Raw genomic sequence first — 13,373 nt, 5'->3', positions numbered from 1 at the left:
ATGAACATCCACCGGGATCCCGCGGGATGAGCCGGGACCCCGCGGGGGATGAACATCCACCGGGACCCGGCGGGATGAGCCGGGACCCCGCGGGGCATGAACATCCACCGGGATCCCGCGGATGAGCCGGGACCCCGCGGGGCACGAACATCCACCGGGATCCCGCGGGATGAGCCAGCCCCGCGGGATGAGCTTCCACCGGCGGCGGGACCCGCCGGGAGTCTCCCCCTTTCCATCCCAACCCGCTGTGACCCCCCTGTCTCGGCACCTCCCCGCCCTCTCTCGAGGGCAGGGGCGTCCGGGGGACGGAGCTTCAGGTTTGGCGGGGGGTTGGGAGCAAGGAAACAGCTCCCTTCCCAAATATTTTCCCTGTCAGCCCTCTCCAGGCAGGATCAGGCCGGAGACACCGTGTCCCTCAAGCACGGGGATCTTGGTGTCGATGCTCTGCGGAAATGGGGCCGAGGTGGGGTCAGCGATGCTGGGGAGAGCAGGGACCCCAGGAACACCCATTCGTGTGGTGTGGGGACACGCTTGGAGGAGGCCTGACCTGCCGGGAGCTGGAGTCTGCTCTGTTCCAATTACCAGCTTAATAGCTACATCGAGACCATTAAAAATGCATCAGTGCCTCCGAGGGAAGAACTTCAGGAGAAGTGGAAAATTCATCACTTTGAGTTCCCTTATTAGGAGAAAAGGTGTTTTTTTTCCCCCCATTTGTCTCAAACAGAGGCAAAAAAAGGTTATTTCTGCCTGGTGACTTCCCCATGGGACTGTCACGAGGTGCGAACAGGCAGTGCCCAAACCTGGGTGAGAAGGACACAGCTCCCGCTGCAGAGAAGGGAAAGCTCAGCACATCCAACACAGGGAGGGGACATGGGGACCATCAGGGCTGCAGCAGCTCAGTCCTCCTCAGATGAAGGGCCAGCAGCTTTCCCTGCCCTGTGCTGAGAACACGTGTTGATAGCAGTCCCTCTAAAAGGGCAGGCCCCAATGCGCTCTCCCATTACAGTGCAGGTGTTTGTACTGGTCATACTGGTCCTTTGCTGGGCTGGTTCATCAGGAACTGTAGTGGTAGGACAAGGAGCAATGGGCTTGAACTGAGGGGGGGAAATGTAGGTTCAGTACACGTAAGAAATTCTGGGCTGTCAGTCTGGGGAGGCCCTGGCACAGGTTGCCCAGAGAAGCTGTGGCTGCCCCATCCCTGGAAGTGTCCAAGGCCAGGCTGAACTGGGCTTGGAGCAACCTGGGATAGTGGAAGGTGTCCCTGCCCATGGCAGCGGGTGGAACTGGATGAGCTTTGACGTCCCTTCCAACCCAAACTGCTCTGTGCTTCTATTCTACGGTGGTTCTCTCCAGGAGCTCCTGAGCTGGAGCTCACGCTGTTCCTAAGAGCCGTGTGCGGAGGAGGGCTGGCTAATGAATTAGCAGGGGGTGTGATGATGCAGCCAGTTTTCTGGGGCTGAGGGTTATTTATTTTGTTTAATTTTTCTTTCTTTTTTCTTTTTTTTTTTTCAGATGGTGGCTGAGCCTGTATCTAGGACAGGGGTGTTTTTTTTTGGTTCAGGTGGCCTGTGGGCACCTTGTAGCTCGATAGTGTAAATTAGCGAGTTCACCCAGGCCAGGGGTTTGTACGAGACCTGTTCTATCCTCCCCTAATAGCTGCCTCACCCAGAAACTTCCAAAGCTCTTGTAGCACCTAAGCACTAATGAGCTGAAGCTGCAGAATAGCAACGAGGCCTCAGGAATATGGATCAGCCTTTCCTGGCCCAGCCAGAGGCTCTAAAATTTTTTCAGCTGGCACCCAGAGGGACCAGTGCAGCCCAGCTGGGAGGGAAGGGTTTAAGTGAGGTGCATTAGGTGGAAAAGGTCTTTGCTGCCCATGAGGAGCAGCTGGGAACGTCTCCTAGCTCTCCTCTCCAAACACAAGGCTAAGTAAAGCTTTTTTTGAGGTAAGGAGAGCTCAAACTCTGGTTTAACCACCAGTATCCAGGCCTTTTAGTGCCCTGCCTTTTTCCCCTGATAATTGGTCAGCCCTGAGTTGGAGTTTCTATGTTTTGCTCTGTTTTTACCGCTGGCTTGGACAAAGCATCTCCAAGCATTTTCTGTCTGTCCCAGCAGCCTGGTTTGCACATCCGGCCCCAGGGTATTTATGAAGTGAGTTGTGCCACCGGTCCATGCACAGCTTCTTTGCTGCTCCATCCCCTGGGAATTGCACAGGACAAACAGCAACTCCCCATCAGTGAGGTGCTGGAAAACGGGTGATTTCTGCTGGAGCCCCAGAGCACAGGGAAAACTCCTGGCTTGCCCAGCAAATGTTAACCTCCAGGCTTCCCTCTCAGCTTGAAGTTCCTATTGATTTTTCAGAGCCGGGAATGCTGGTGGGGGAACGTGGGGGTGGGAGAAGGAAGCCTTAGCAGCGCAAAGGCTGAAAATACCAAAGCTTGACGCCAGCGCTTCGGGGGTGACCGGGGAGGTCACCTGCCACGCGGGGAGCCCCGGTCCCCCGGCGGGTTTGCCGGGAGCCTTTCCAGCCCCGCGAGCGGCGGCTCTGGCCCCTCACACGCTGCGTTAACCTTTCTGGAAATACCAGGCGGAGCTGGAACAGGCTGTTTATTTCCAGACGCCGGGAGCGGCGGCGGGGGCTGCAGGCACGTGGGCAGGGGGCTGAGAGGAGCCTGGAGTGCCAGGGTGGCTTTTGAACTTGATTTACATCTTGGAGCAGCTCGGGGTGGAGGAGGAGACAGAAACCTTGATGAGCCAAAGCCGCTACCTTGATATCAGCTGTGTTTTCCTCAGTGTCATTCCGCTCGTCTCTCCTCGGGTGATACACTCCTTTCTTACTGAAGCTGAGATTTCATAAATAAACACCAAGGTTTCAGACAAAAGCTCTGGCTTGGGTTCGAAGCTGCCACAAATGGTGTGTGACTGCTCCGAGCACCACTGCTCCCTCCAGTGAGGCAATTAATTAGCGTTTCCCAGGTCACCCCGACCCTCTGCACGGGCTCTGCAGAATATCACCGCCTGCAACAGGTCCCGTTCAGTGCCGCCAGTGAGGAGCTGATGAACGATCCTGAGGGTCCCCCAGGATGCGCCTGTGGATTGGAAACGCTGCCGGGGAGCCCTGGCTGTGGCAGGAGGTGTTTGGCTCCTGGGCCCCCATCCCCGGGAACGGGAGCCGCAGGGATGCTCCGTGCCCCCCGCCCTCGCAGGCTCGTAATGGTGTGTAAATACAGAGCAGCTGCCGTGAATCGATACGGGCTGGCTCTGCACGGCTCCGGGCACAGGCACAGACCCGACAAACCCGGGCGGGAGCGATCGGCGGCGTTGCTGGGTGGAATTTTGGGCGCTGGGGTAAGGCAGGAGGATGCAGAGGCGCTGACGGCTCCCAGGGCTGTACTGGTGTGAGGTGTAGGGGTGGCAGTGGGACTTCTCAGGCAGCGGTGCCTCCAGCTTGTCTTCTCACCCCAGTGGTTCTCATAGGACTGTGGGGTTTTGGGGTTTTTTGAAACTTATGCCGTGCCTCTTTTCAGGAACCTCTCCTAACAGCCCAAAAGTGCTCTGGGGATCCTGGTGACTGCACCCCACCTTCCAAAGGCTTCTCGGGCTCTGACCTGGCCCCTTTTGGCTCAGAGGGGGCGAGCTGGGGTCAGGACCTTCAGCTGTGAGGACCCTCCTGCCTCGCCCTCACCTTTGCCATAACTCAGAGTGGAATCCACAGGAATTTGGGTTTGCTGTAGGCTGGAGTGGCTGTTTGCTCTGTGAGGGACCCCAGCCGAGAACGAAAGGCTGCTTTTGGGGGTGCAGAGCAACTTCTGTGACCTGCATTTGGGGGATCCTTCCCCTCCAAGGGGGGAAGCAGTGGCAGCCCCACAGGGCCTTGATGGGGGTCTCCACTCCCCTTTCACTGCCCTCCCTGAGCCCCAGCAGCTGCAGGACGTGTCCTTTCTCATCATCCTGCCCCACCCTGAGTTTCTTTAATTACATCTTTGAGAGAGATCTTCCCCTTTATTCCCCCAAATCTTCTCCTTAATTAATATCGTCGATCTGGGCCAGTGGGAAGCAGCTGTTGCCTCTTTGCAGCGAGCTTGGGTGTGCTGCAAGCTGCCAACCTGATTGTGGGCCACGCAGGGACAGCACAGGGACAGTGTGGAGACAGGGGGCACTGGCATTGTCACTGTCCCACCTGGCATCCCGAGGTGATGCCGAGGGGAGCTGGCTGCTGGGACCAGCCTTGCCTTGCCCGTGGGATGGCTGAAATCATCTGAGCTGTGAGTGGGGACCGAGCCCTGGGTCCCTCTGCATCCTTCCTATCATGGAGCCCTTCCAGTGGGGATGCAAATGGCCTGAGTGCAACGAGACCAAACCCAGTTTGGGTTTGCCCAGCTCCTGATCTGCAGAAGGGCTGGGTGACGCAGGTGGATGAAGGTGAAGCTGGGGCTGGGACTGTTCCTTGAGTTTTGCCTCTGGGATCCATGATGTGTCTGGCTAGGGTCAGCTATTTCTCATTCCTTCTCTCCTTCAGAGGAAGCCCTGGGAGCCCTGCATGACTGGAATCCATCGCTGGCACCTCACAGGGCTCCTGGGACACCCCTGCCACCCCCATGTCCCCATTCTCGCCACTGCTTGGGGACATTCCCTGCCATGGCCTCTGCAGCACCCTTATGTTTTCTCCCAGAATTAGCCCAGAGAGGTGAATTTACCCCTCCCTTCCTGCCTGGGGCAGGCGTTTCTGCAGAGATCCATCATCAAAGCAACAGGGAAGCATCAGGAACAATTAGTGAGCTGGTGGTGTCAACTTTATCACAGCTGGTGTGTCTCTTCTTAATGAAACTTGTGGAAAAGCGAAAAGAAAGGGAAAAGGCTGCTGACAACAGATGTATTATTTCATCTCGGATTTACTGGTGCATGCATTTTTCATTCATGGAAGAGGCTGATATGCAGATTTATTCAGAGCAGAGCAGGTACAGCCTTCAGTGGGTCAATTCCTGCAGCAGGCTTAGGAGAAAAGGATTTGGCTGCACAAACAGCCATGCAAGGCACTTCCCAAAGCCACCCCCAAATTTTGTGCCCAAGATGGGCTAAAAGGCCAATCTTTTTTTTTTTTTTTTTTCCCCAAATCCACACACTTCAGCCCCAATTCTGTTCTTGTTTTTGGCCAGGGGAGACTTCCACTGACCTTTATGGCTTGCGTCTCCCAGGTACTTCAGCTGGGGTGGCCTGGGTTGACTTTGTTCTTCCAACTCTGCTTTGCTGGGGGCTCAGTGCATGGTGCCCCCAGGGTGGCTTCACTCCTACCCTTTTTGGAGAGGCTGAATTTATATTATGGCCTATATATATATATAATATAAAAATTTGTATTGTTTATATTGAGATGGCTTCTTCAGTGGACCCTTCTTTGTTCTGGCTCCTTGGTCACCAAAGTCATACCTTGAACACCAGATCCAGGTGTCTCTTACTGGTAACTAAAATTTGGCTTCCAGACGTGTCTGAATCTCTTCTCCTTCCATAAACAGCACGTTGTGGGTTTCTCTGTGATTTGGGGGGCTTTGCTCCCCTGGGGAAGGACATCCTCTGGAAGCCAAGTAGAGTTTTATCTCCCTGCAGTGATGAAAGTGAATCCAAGAAAAGTATTTGAGGTGTTTTTTCCTCTCATTAGGAATGGAAGACAGGAGTCTTCTGTCTTCTGGGTACTATACAACCAGCATGAATTATTTAGGACCAAGCAGCTCTCTGATAAATAATTTTTTTATGTGGGGAGATTAAATCTGAATTTTTTTAAACAATATAATAACAAAAGCAATTTCTCTCTCATAAGTCCTCATATTTCACACAGCAAAGAGATCCCAGGCATCCATTCCTGTATTGATCAGCAAATAGGTGCTTGTATAGATTTAGTTCGCCCAACCTTGTTTAATTTTGGATTCATTGATTCAATGCAAAGATCTAGATGAAAAGCAAGTGGGCTGTTTCCAGTGCTGGTGATGCTATTTTTAAATAAATCTAGTGCACGCTAAAATAAATATGCAAAACATTTTGTAAGGCCGTGTACGGGTGGGGAGACCAGATGTACTAAAATATTTAACAAACTTTTTCCTGACTTCTCAAAATGCATGTTTTATTTACTAAACACCAGTGGAATTTAATCTCACCCAGTATTTGCTCCGAGGCTGTCCTGCACCCATTGTCTGGGGTGAGCAGGAATGTGGGACCTTGGAAGAACCGTCTGTGCAGTGACATTGGTGGCACATTTAAATGCAAAGCTCATTAACCATGTCTGGGATTTTTTGTTTGTTTCTCCCTTTTTTTATGTTCATGTTCCTTACAAGAGGAAGAGATGAAATATCCATCTACAATTCCCTTTCATCTCCAGGCATGTTTGGTTGTTTTTTTTTTTTTTTTCCTCTTCTGTTGCTCAGATGACAAAGTTTCTCATTTGGAATTTTATTTGATTTCAGAAGATGAGAAAGAATTAAAAGCGTCTTCAGGAGGCTGGGCTCACCTTACTCTATCCAGGATCCTTCAGAAGGAGGATGAGTGACTTGGCAAAGGCTCCTGCCCCACGGGATGGAGTTCATCCCAGGGTCAGAGCTGCATCCTGGGGTGACCATCCTGCAGATCCTACAGATCCCAGCCTGCTTTCCTGGGGAGTGCCATCCCGCCCTGGGTGTACGTGCCTGTCTCCTTGAAAGCCTCTGCTTTCAATCCAATCAAATTTAATTGAATTTTGGTTTTGATCACATCTGACGGTGGCAGAGATCTTGCTGATAATCAGATTCCCATGGGCGACATGGAAATGGGGTGGTGGAGGAGGGAGGAGAGATGGGGGCTTGTGTGATGCCACTTGGTCGTTATGAGACACCAGAGAAGTGACACAGCAGCCAGGCTCCGTCCACTCTGGGCTCAGGTCATGTTATGAGGACAGGTGAATTAACTGCATGTCTCAGTGAAGGCTGAACCCAGCAGGCTGTGTTGGTTTTGGTTAAAAAAAGGCAATTTGCTTGGCAAAGCCCTGAGGCAGCTCCACCTTGCTGCAGGTGGGAGCACATCCAGCATCCCCCATCATTCCTGGTACCTGGCTTGGCCTCATTCCGACCTGCCTGGAGTCTGTGCAGGGATGTGGGCTCAGCTCTCTGCACATCTGCTGTCGCTTGCACACGTGTGTGGCGGCGGATGGCAGCAATTAATTACAGGAATTCATGTATGATTTACATTAATTCAGTTGGAAGTGCAGCCCCTGGGATGGGGGAATATTCCTCATAGAGCCGTGCTGCCCTCTGCTCCAGATGGCTTTCTATCAGCAAGTGTTTCATGGGGCGTTGTGTGCGTGGTTTTGGGGGAAACGAAGCAGGAGGGGAAGAGCAAGCAGCAGCCTCTCCTCCATCCCTTAGTCCTTGGCAGGGAAGGCTTCAGAGATCCTGAGACACCAGGAATTTCCCCCCTAGGTTGGGATGAAAACAATATCCTCCACCCTGACCTCAACTACTCCTCTGAGATGTTGGAGGGACACGTGTCCTCCATTCCAGTGCCAGTGCTGCTGACCCCAGGGCGTGTGGGGTGAGAAGATGGGGGTCCACAATGCAACCCTGATCCCTGTAGTGCTGTGATGTGGTGTTGCCATTGCATGAGACCAGGAGCCTTACACTGAGTTTGCAGATTCCCAGGACAGAAGCTTGGTGGACCTGCTCTTCCTGAACGTTCCTTGACCTTGCACAGCTCTGTTTCCCTTGGTTTAGATGTTACAGCAGCTTTTCCCATCTAGCAGGTAGCTGTGGCTAATTTACCTCATTGCTGTTTGCATGGTACAGCCCTGGGGTTTAATGCACCCAATCTTGGATGCACTGATCAGAGAATCCCAGAATGGTTTGGGTTGGAAGGGACCTTCAAGATCACTCAGTTCCAACCCCGGGATACCTTCCACTAGACCACGTTGCTCCAAGTCCCATCCAGCCTTGCCTTGAACACTTCCAGGGATGGAGACAGAAGAGACCTATAACAGTGAATTGCCAGATGAGGATGGAGGGCTGTAGCTGTGAGTGTACATGAGGAAAGAGAGACTCCTGCAAGGACCCTGCAGTGTGCTGATGGTGCAGGAGATAGCAACAAGCCAAGAGACTCAAATATCCTGGCCAGAAGGATGAGAGAACATTGCCAAGACAAGCAGGTGTCCAACAGAGCAACTCTCAGCCTGGAGGAGATGGGGGGAGTCTGGAAAGGAACGACAAGGAAAAGATACTGAGGTGTAAGGTGACAGCTAGAAATAGAAGAGAGCAAATGATATTTTTATCAGGGGTATCCTGGGGAAGGCATGAAGGAATCCAGCCCTGAGATCTCCAACTCCTCGTGTTCAAGCCTTTCATCTCAAACCCAGCATAAGCCATCTTAAAGGCTTGCCTCAGCTCGCCACAAGAGAGGACAGAGCTGGGCATGGCAGCTGGGCACTTCCACTGGTCCACTGGCTTGGTTCACACCTCCACTGGTTTGGTTTGGTTTGGATCAATAATGAGCTAATTAGTTGCTATGGAAATGTAATGTGGGAGAACTTTGGGGAGGAGAAATTATAGGTAATTTTTATTTGTTTGGGCCCTGTTCCTATAGCAACAGGAGAACTTGTCACTGACTACCAGTTGGTTTCCATGGAGTTGGCTGCTAGTTCTGGGTTATTAATGCCTCCAAGCATAAAATGACTTACCTAGTAGGGCTGGTGGATTGTCCTCCATCATCCATGGGAACTTTGCAATTTGCCAAAGTCGGGGCCTGGCGCTCGCAGTGGAATGTGCACGCTCCCAAAAGTCGGGCTGGAGCGTTCATCATCAGCAGACGTAGTGCTGGAAGGATCGATTATTCAACCCCTCTCTTGAATTGAAGACATCGTGGAATGAATAATCCATCACTTCATAGCTTGTTCTACTCGCAGCACTGCCTGATTTTTAATTGGATTTTCTCTGTCTTCAGCTTCCAGATGCTTGGCGTTGATCTGCCTTTCTCTGCTAAATTAAAAAATCTTTTAGCACCTGGCAGTTTTTCTGTAAAGGGACTTACTGTAATTAAGTCCCTTCTCATCTCACCAGGACTGGTTCTCCTGAATGAAGCCGTTTGTTTTCCTTCAGCCCCTCACCTGACGTGTCCCCCGTTTTTGTGCTTCTCCGAACAAAAGGGATGTGGTGTCTGCTTTGCAGAGGGTTGGAGCTCTGTCGAGGGACCTCTCCAAACTCCTCCAGAAGCCAAGCCTTGGAACCAGACCAAACACTCCTGAACACTGAAGAGACTGGATTTGGGAGAGATTAGTTTTATGATAGGTTGTAATTTCCCTCCCACCAGCTTACTCCTCAGCTTTTCACGGGTGATAATTACCCAGTAGGAGCTAAAATGTCTCTTCCCCACTCCCCTCTTATCAACCCATTCTCCACTTTGAAGGCATCACCACTTCTTTCCAGAATGTCCTGGCCAATCTTCACAGCCGAGTGAGCTCGGAGTGCCTGTGCATCCTCTGTTGGTTTGGAAGATGGTGCAACATCCGCCACCTCTCCCCGCGGAGACCGATCTCGCTCCAGCTTTGAAGGCAAATAAGTTGATCAGCGTGTGGATAAACCTTTAATGATATTTGGCTGAGTGCACCACGCAGTCGGAAGGGAGGCACGAAGCAAAGGGCAGCTCCTCACAACCAGTCCTTCCTCGGATCTCTTGGCAAGCTCTGCTGCTGGCCCCCAGCTCCGCATGCTGTGCTCACAGCTGCTCTGTCCCCGTTGGTGAGGCACAGACCAAATGCCTCAAAGCGAGGGTGCAGAGGGGGATGGAGGATGAGTCTGAGGATGAAGGCTGGATGTGGAGACAGGAGGAAAGTCCTGAGCCATCCAGGTTGGGGTCTGGCTGGCAAAACCAGGGAAGTCAAACCTTCAAGATTGAAGACTTCATCCAAGAGCTCCTGCATCTCCTTAGTGCCACTTGATTTACAGATAATTATGTAAGAAGTCCCTCTGCAAACTCTGCGTTTGTTCTTCCATATGTTTCTTTCCAACAGTGGTACCCATGGAGAGAGATACTTGGGAAGATCTGTATTAGGCAGCTGGCAACGATGGCTTTAGCAACTGGCTGTTGGATGGAGAGTGTTAGCTGGGTGAAGAGGGCACATCCAGCACACCAGGAACCCAACTCTGGGTTGGAGGTCCAGGCTGGGGACCCAGGAGATGAGGGCAGAAGGGTGCCCAGGAGATGACATGCTGAGAATGCACCGTGTTGTCCCTGCCTGGGGGCAGCTGCTGGGGTCTCTCTGTCCGTATCAATGTCATGGCTATAAATAACAGGGATGTTCTGGGTGGTCACCTCCAGCCCAGCTGTGATCCGTGACTCACCAGCTTCCTGTCCACAGCAACACTACGGATTGACTCATGGCTATGGGAGTGTTTCGCTCTGAGCCCACAGCCCTTTGATTTCACCAGACACCCTCATGTGTTTACAGACGAGAGATCTCCATTTCAGGGCTGTGAAAACTGGTGACATCCTGCAAAGCCACGTGGCAGACAATGCTTCATCCAGAGCTTCACCTGGTTCTCCTCCTCCTCTTCCCTCAGGTGTGGCTGGCAAGAAATGCTTCCTGGCTTGGTTTGAGCTGCAGCTGTCCCAACTTGGGCTTTGCTTCACCTGTGTTGTTGCAGCCCCTTGAAAAATCAGTGTTTTCCCACTTAATGTCCCAACCTTCCTGAGCCTGGAACAGCCACGGCTCTGCACCACAGCAGGCATGTGGCCTCATGGAGGTGTGGGAAGGCAGATGATGTAGGCTTTGTTCAGCCACCCAGAAGCATTTGAAGCAGGATCTGAAGAGGAGTCTGAGCATGGAAAATACCCAACACCTGGGAGAGTGAGACCAGCCTTTGGAAAATGGCTTTGAGTCAGAGAATCATGGAATGGTTTGGGTTAGAAGGAACTTAAAGATCATCTAGTCCCCACCCCCTCATCATGGGCAGGGACTTTGTGTCCCTGATGACAGTGGAGCTGTGCTGCTTTGCTCTGAGCATCTGTCATCATCATGGCAGAGGAGGGGAAAGGATGCTGGCGCCAGCTGAGAGAGCTGTCCCTTGGAGATGTGATGGCTCCTGGCATGTCCATGCAGGTCTCCTCTCCTCCAGCCCATGCCTGTGCTCTGAGGGTGGAGCCACCTCAGAGGGGTGTGATGGGAAAGGGTGGTGTGGCTGTGGTGAGCACTGGAGATCCTGCCCGGCTCTGCAGGGACTGTGGTGGGAGGAGGACACAGTGTTTGTTTATATGACACAAGAGCACATGCTTTTACTCTGAGTAACCTTCTCCTGCCAGAGAATGGAGCATTCCGCCATGCCCTGTGCTCCCAGGAAGGTCCATGGCAGAGCTATGGAGCCATGGGCATCGTGTCCTGGAGTGGGGCAGCCACATCCAGTACCTGTCCATGAGAGCTGGCAGCAAGAAGATGGCCATGGAGGTGGCCATGCTGGGACAGCCTGGCTGGCTGCTCCTTGTCATCCAGCAGCTCTGCCATGACTGCAACAGGCAGGTTTGGGTTGTTCTCCACAAGGTAGGTGAGACCAGTTTGGATATGATGTTGTCCCAACCTCCTGCTCCAGGTTTCTGCTATCCCCAGCCCCTTGTGACACCTTCAGCCAGCTCTGTTGGGAGGTTCTCTAGTGCTGAGGTGTCCAGATGGGCTTACGGTGAAGCCTGGGGTCCTTCCCCCCACTTACCTCAGCCCCCTGACACCCCCAGGATTTGTCCACACCCTAAAGGTCAAACAAACTCTAGAGCAACTGAATTAACCACAGAATGGTTTGGGTTGGGAGGGATCCCAAAGATCATCTCACCCCCACCCCCTGCCAGGGACAGGGACACCTTCCACTAGACCAGGTTGCTCCAAGCCCTGTCCAACCTGGCCTTGGACACATCTTCAGAGTTAACCCCTTTTTCAGCCTCGTTGTTGGTTTTAACCAGCCATAGCTTGGACTTGTAGCACACTGTGAACCCGTAGGTCCTGGTCCTGGAGCAGCTCAGGAACGGGTAGGGAGAAGCACTTCTCCAAAAGCCTCATGTGTGACCTCACAGCTTGTCTAAAATAAAACTGAGGAGCATGAAGGTGTATTATAACATCAGATACCAGAACTATGTCGGAGCAAGGTTGGATTAGTCCTGGATGGGAAAGCCCTTTTACATTCAGGAATGGCCACAGCAGACCCAATTCTGCACAAAGGACTTGCTGGCAGCCTCCTCTCCTCACCAGCTGTGGCCAAGAGGAGGTTGCATGTGCCAAGGGGCGGATCTCCTGCAGCCTCCCATCCACTCCCTGCCCGCTGAGGGCCTTGCCTCACTAGGAACATGTCTTTCCAGGTGAACACGGCAAGGTGTTTCCTGTGGAGCCACTAACCAGTGGTTGAGCAAGCGTTGCTGGCTTGAAGGCAGGTTCTCCTCCTTCCCCAGTCCTTTTCCTGCTCTGGATCCATCCGTGGGGAAACGTCCTCTCTGAGCTGCCAATGTTCCCCGGCTCCTCAGCCTCACCCATGGGAAGAGTGGAGATGCGGTGGTCTCCTCTGGGCTCCGGCAGCAGAAGAGGGTGGTGAGGGCTGGTTCCAAAGAGGTGAGATCTTCCTCCACCAGTGCTTGGGAGGTAGGAGCAAGAGGAGAGCTCCAGGAGCCATCTCAGGAGCTGACTGAGCGTGAGTCTGTGGGAATGGGATGGGTGAGCACGTGCAGCTGCCCCAGCTTTGCTTCACCTCCCACCAAGGTCCAGAAGGCTCCTTGATTGCCAGGAAGGGTCATTTGGACATTCAAAGCAATGATCTACAGCAGTCCATGTCTGCTGGAAGTGTTCTAGGGGCTCAGGGGATGAACCAGCCATCTCCCATGAGACCTGGAAGGGTTAGGAGGAAATCTGGGTGGTTTTCTCCAGGGCTCATCTGCCCCCAGCAGCAAAGGGAAGAGTGGGTGTGGTGGCCTGGGGGTTATCTTGGTGCTTGAAGGGACTCGGGGTGGTTTCCTGGTCTATCTCGGGGTGCAGCAATGTGCTCCAGCCCCAAGCAGGGCTTTTCTTCCTGGCTGGGCAGCAAGGCCAGAGCAGGTGTTTGGTTTTGGAGGAACTGTTTCTGCAAAGGGATTTCCTTGCTCCGTCCTTCCCCATCTCACCACAGGCTTTTCCATGCCTGTTCCTGGGGGCTGTTTGCAGCACGCTGGGCTATCCCTGACAGGACTCCCTGGACTTTTGGACGCTGACAGGGATTTTGTTCTCAGGTCATTTTGTGTCTCCTGTAACCTGCAGGGCAGGTTGTCCTGGGACCGGTGGCTCTCTGGGGATCCCACCCTCTGTGTCTGTGCCAATGAGGTTCTCACTGTGTCCAGGGTTCAAGGGGTGCTGCTGTGAGGAT

General features: G+C 52.9%; 1 protein-coding gene across 1 annotated transcript in view; it reads left to right on the top strand.

Moving 5' to 3' along the window:
• Positions 1-12,503: 12,503 nt before the first annotated feature.
• The window catches only part of LOC121668946 (ATP-sensitive inward rectifier potassium channel 12), a 54,208-nt gene continuing 53,338 nt past the window's right edge, over positions 12,504-13,373 (top strand). Inside the window, exon 1 of the mRNA XM_042037317.1 lies at positions 12,504-12,589. The gene's annotated coding sequence lies outside the window, so the exon portion shown is untranslated. The remainder of the gene's footprint in view (positions 12,590-13,373) is intronic.

The sequence above is a fragment of the Corvus kubaryi genome, unplaced genomic scaffold, assembly GCF_017639235.1.
Source record: "Corvus kubaryi isolate FWS band 111438036 unplaced genomic scaffold, C.kubaryi_AGA036_p1.0 37387, whole genome shotgun sequence".
In the NCBI taxonomy this organism is placed as follows: Eukaryota; Metazoa; Chordata; class Aves; order Passeriformes; family Corvidae; genus Corvus; species Corvus kubaryi.
The sequence above is the reverse complement of the archived record's forward strand: the minus strand, read 5'-3'. Positions and strand labels throughout refer to the sequence as shown.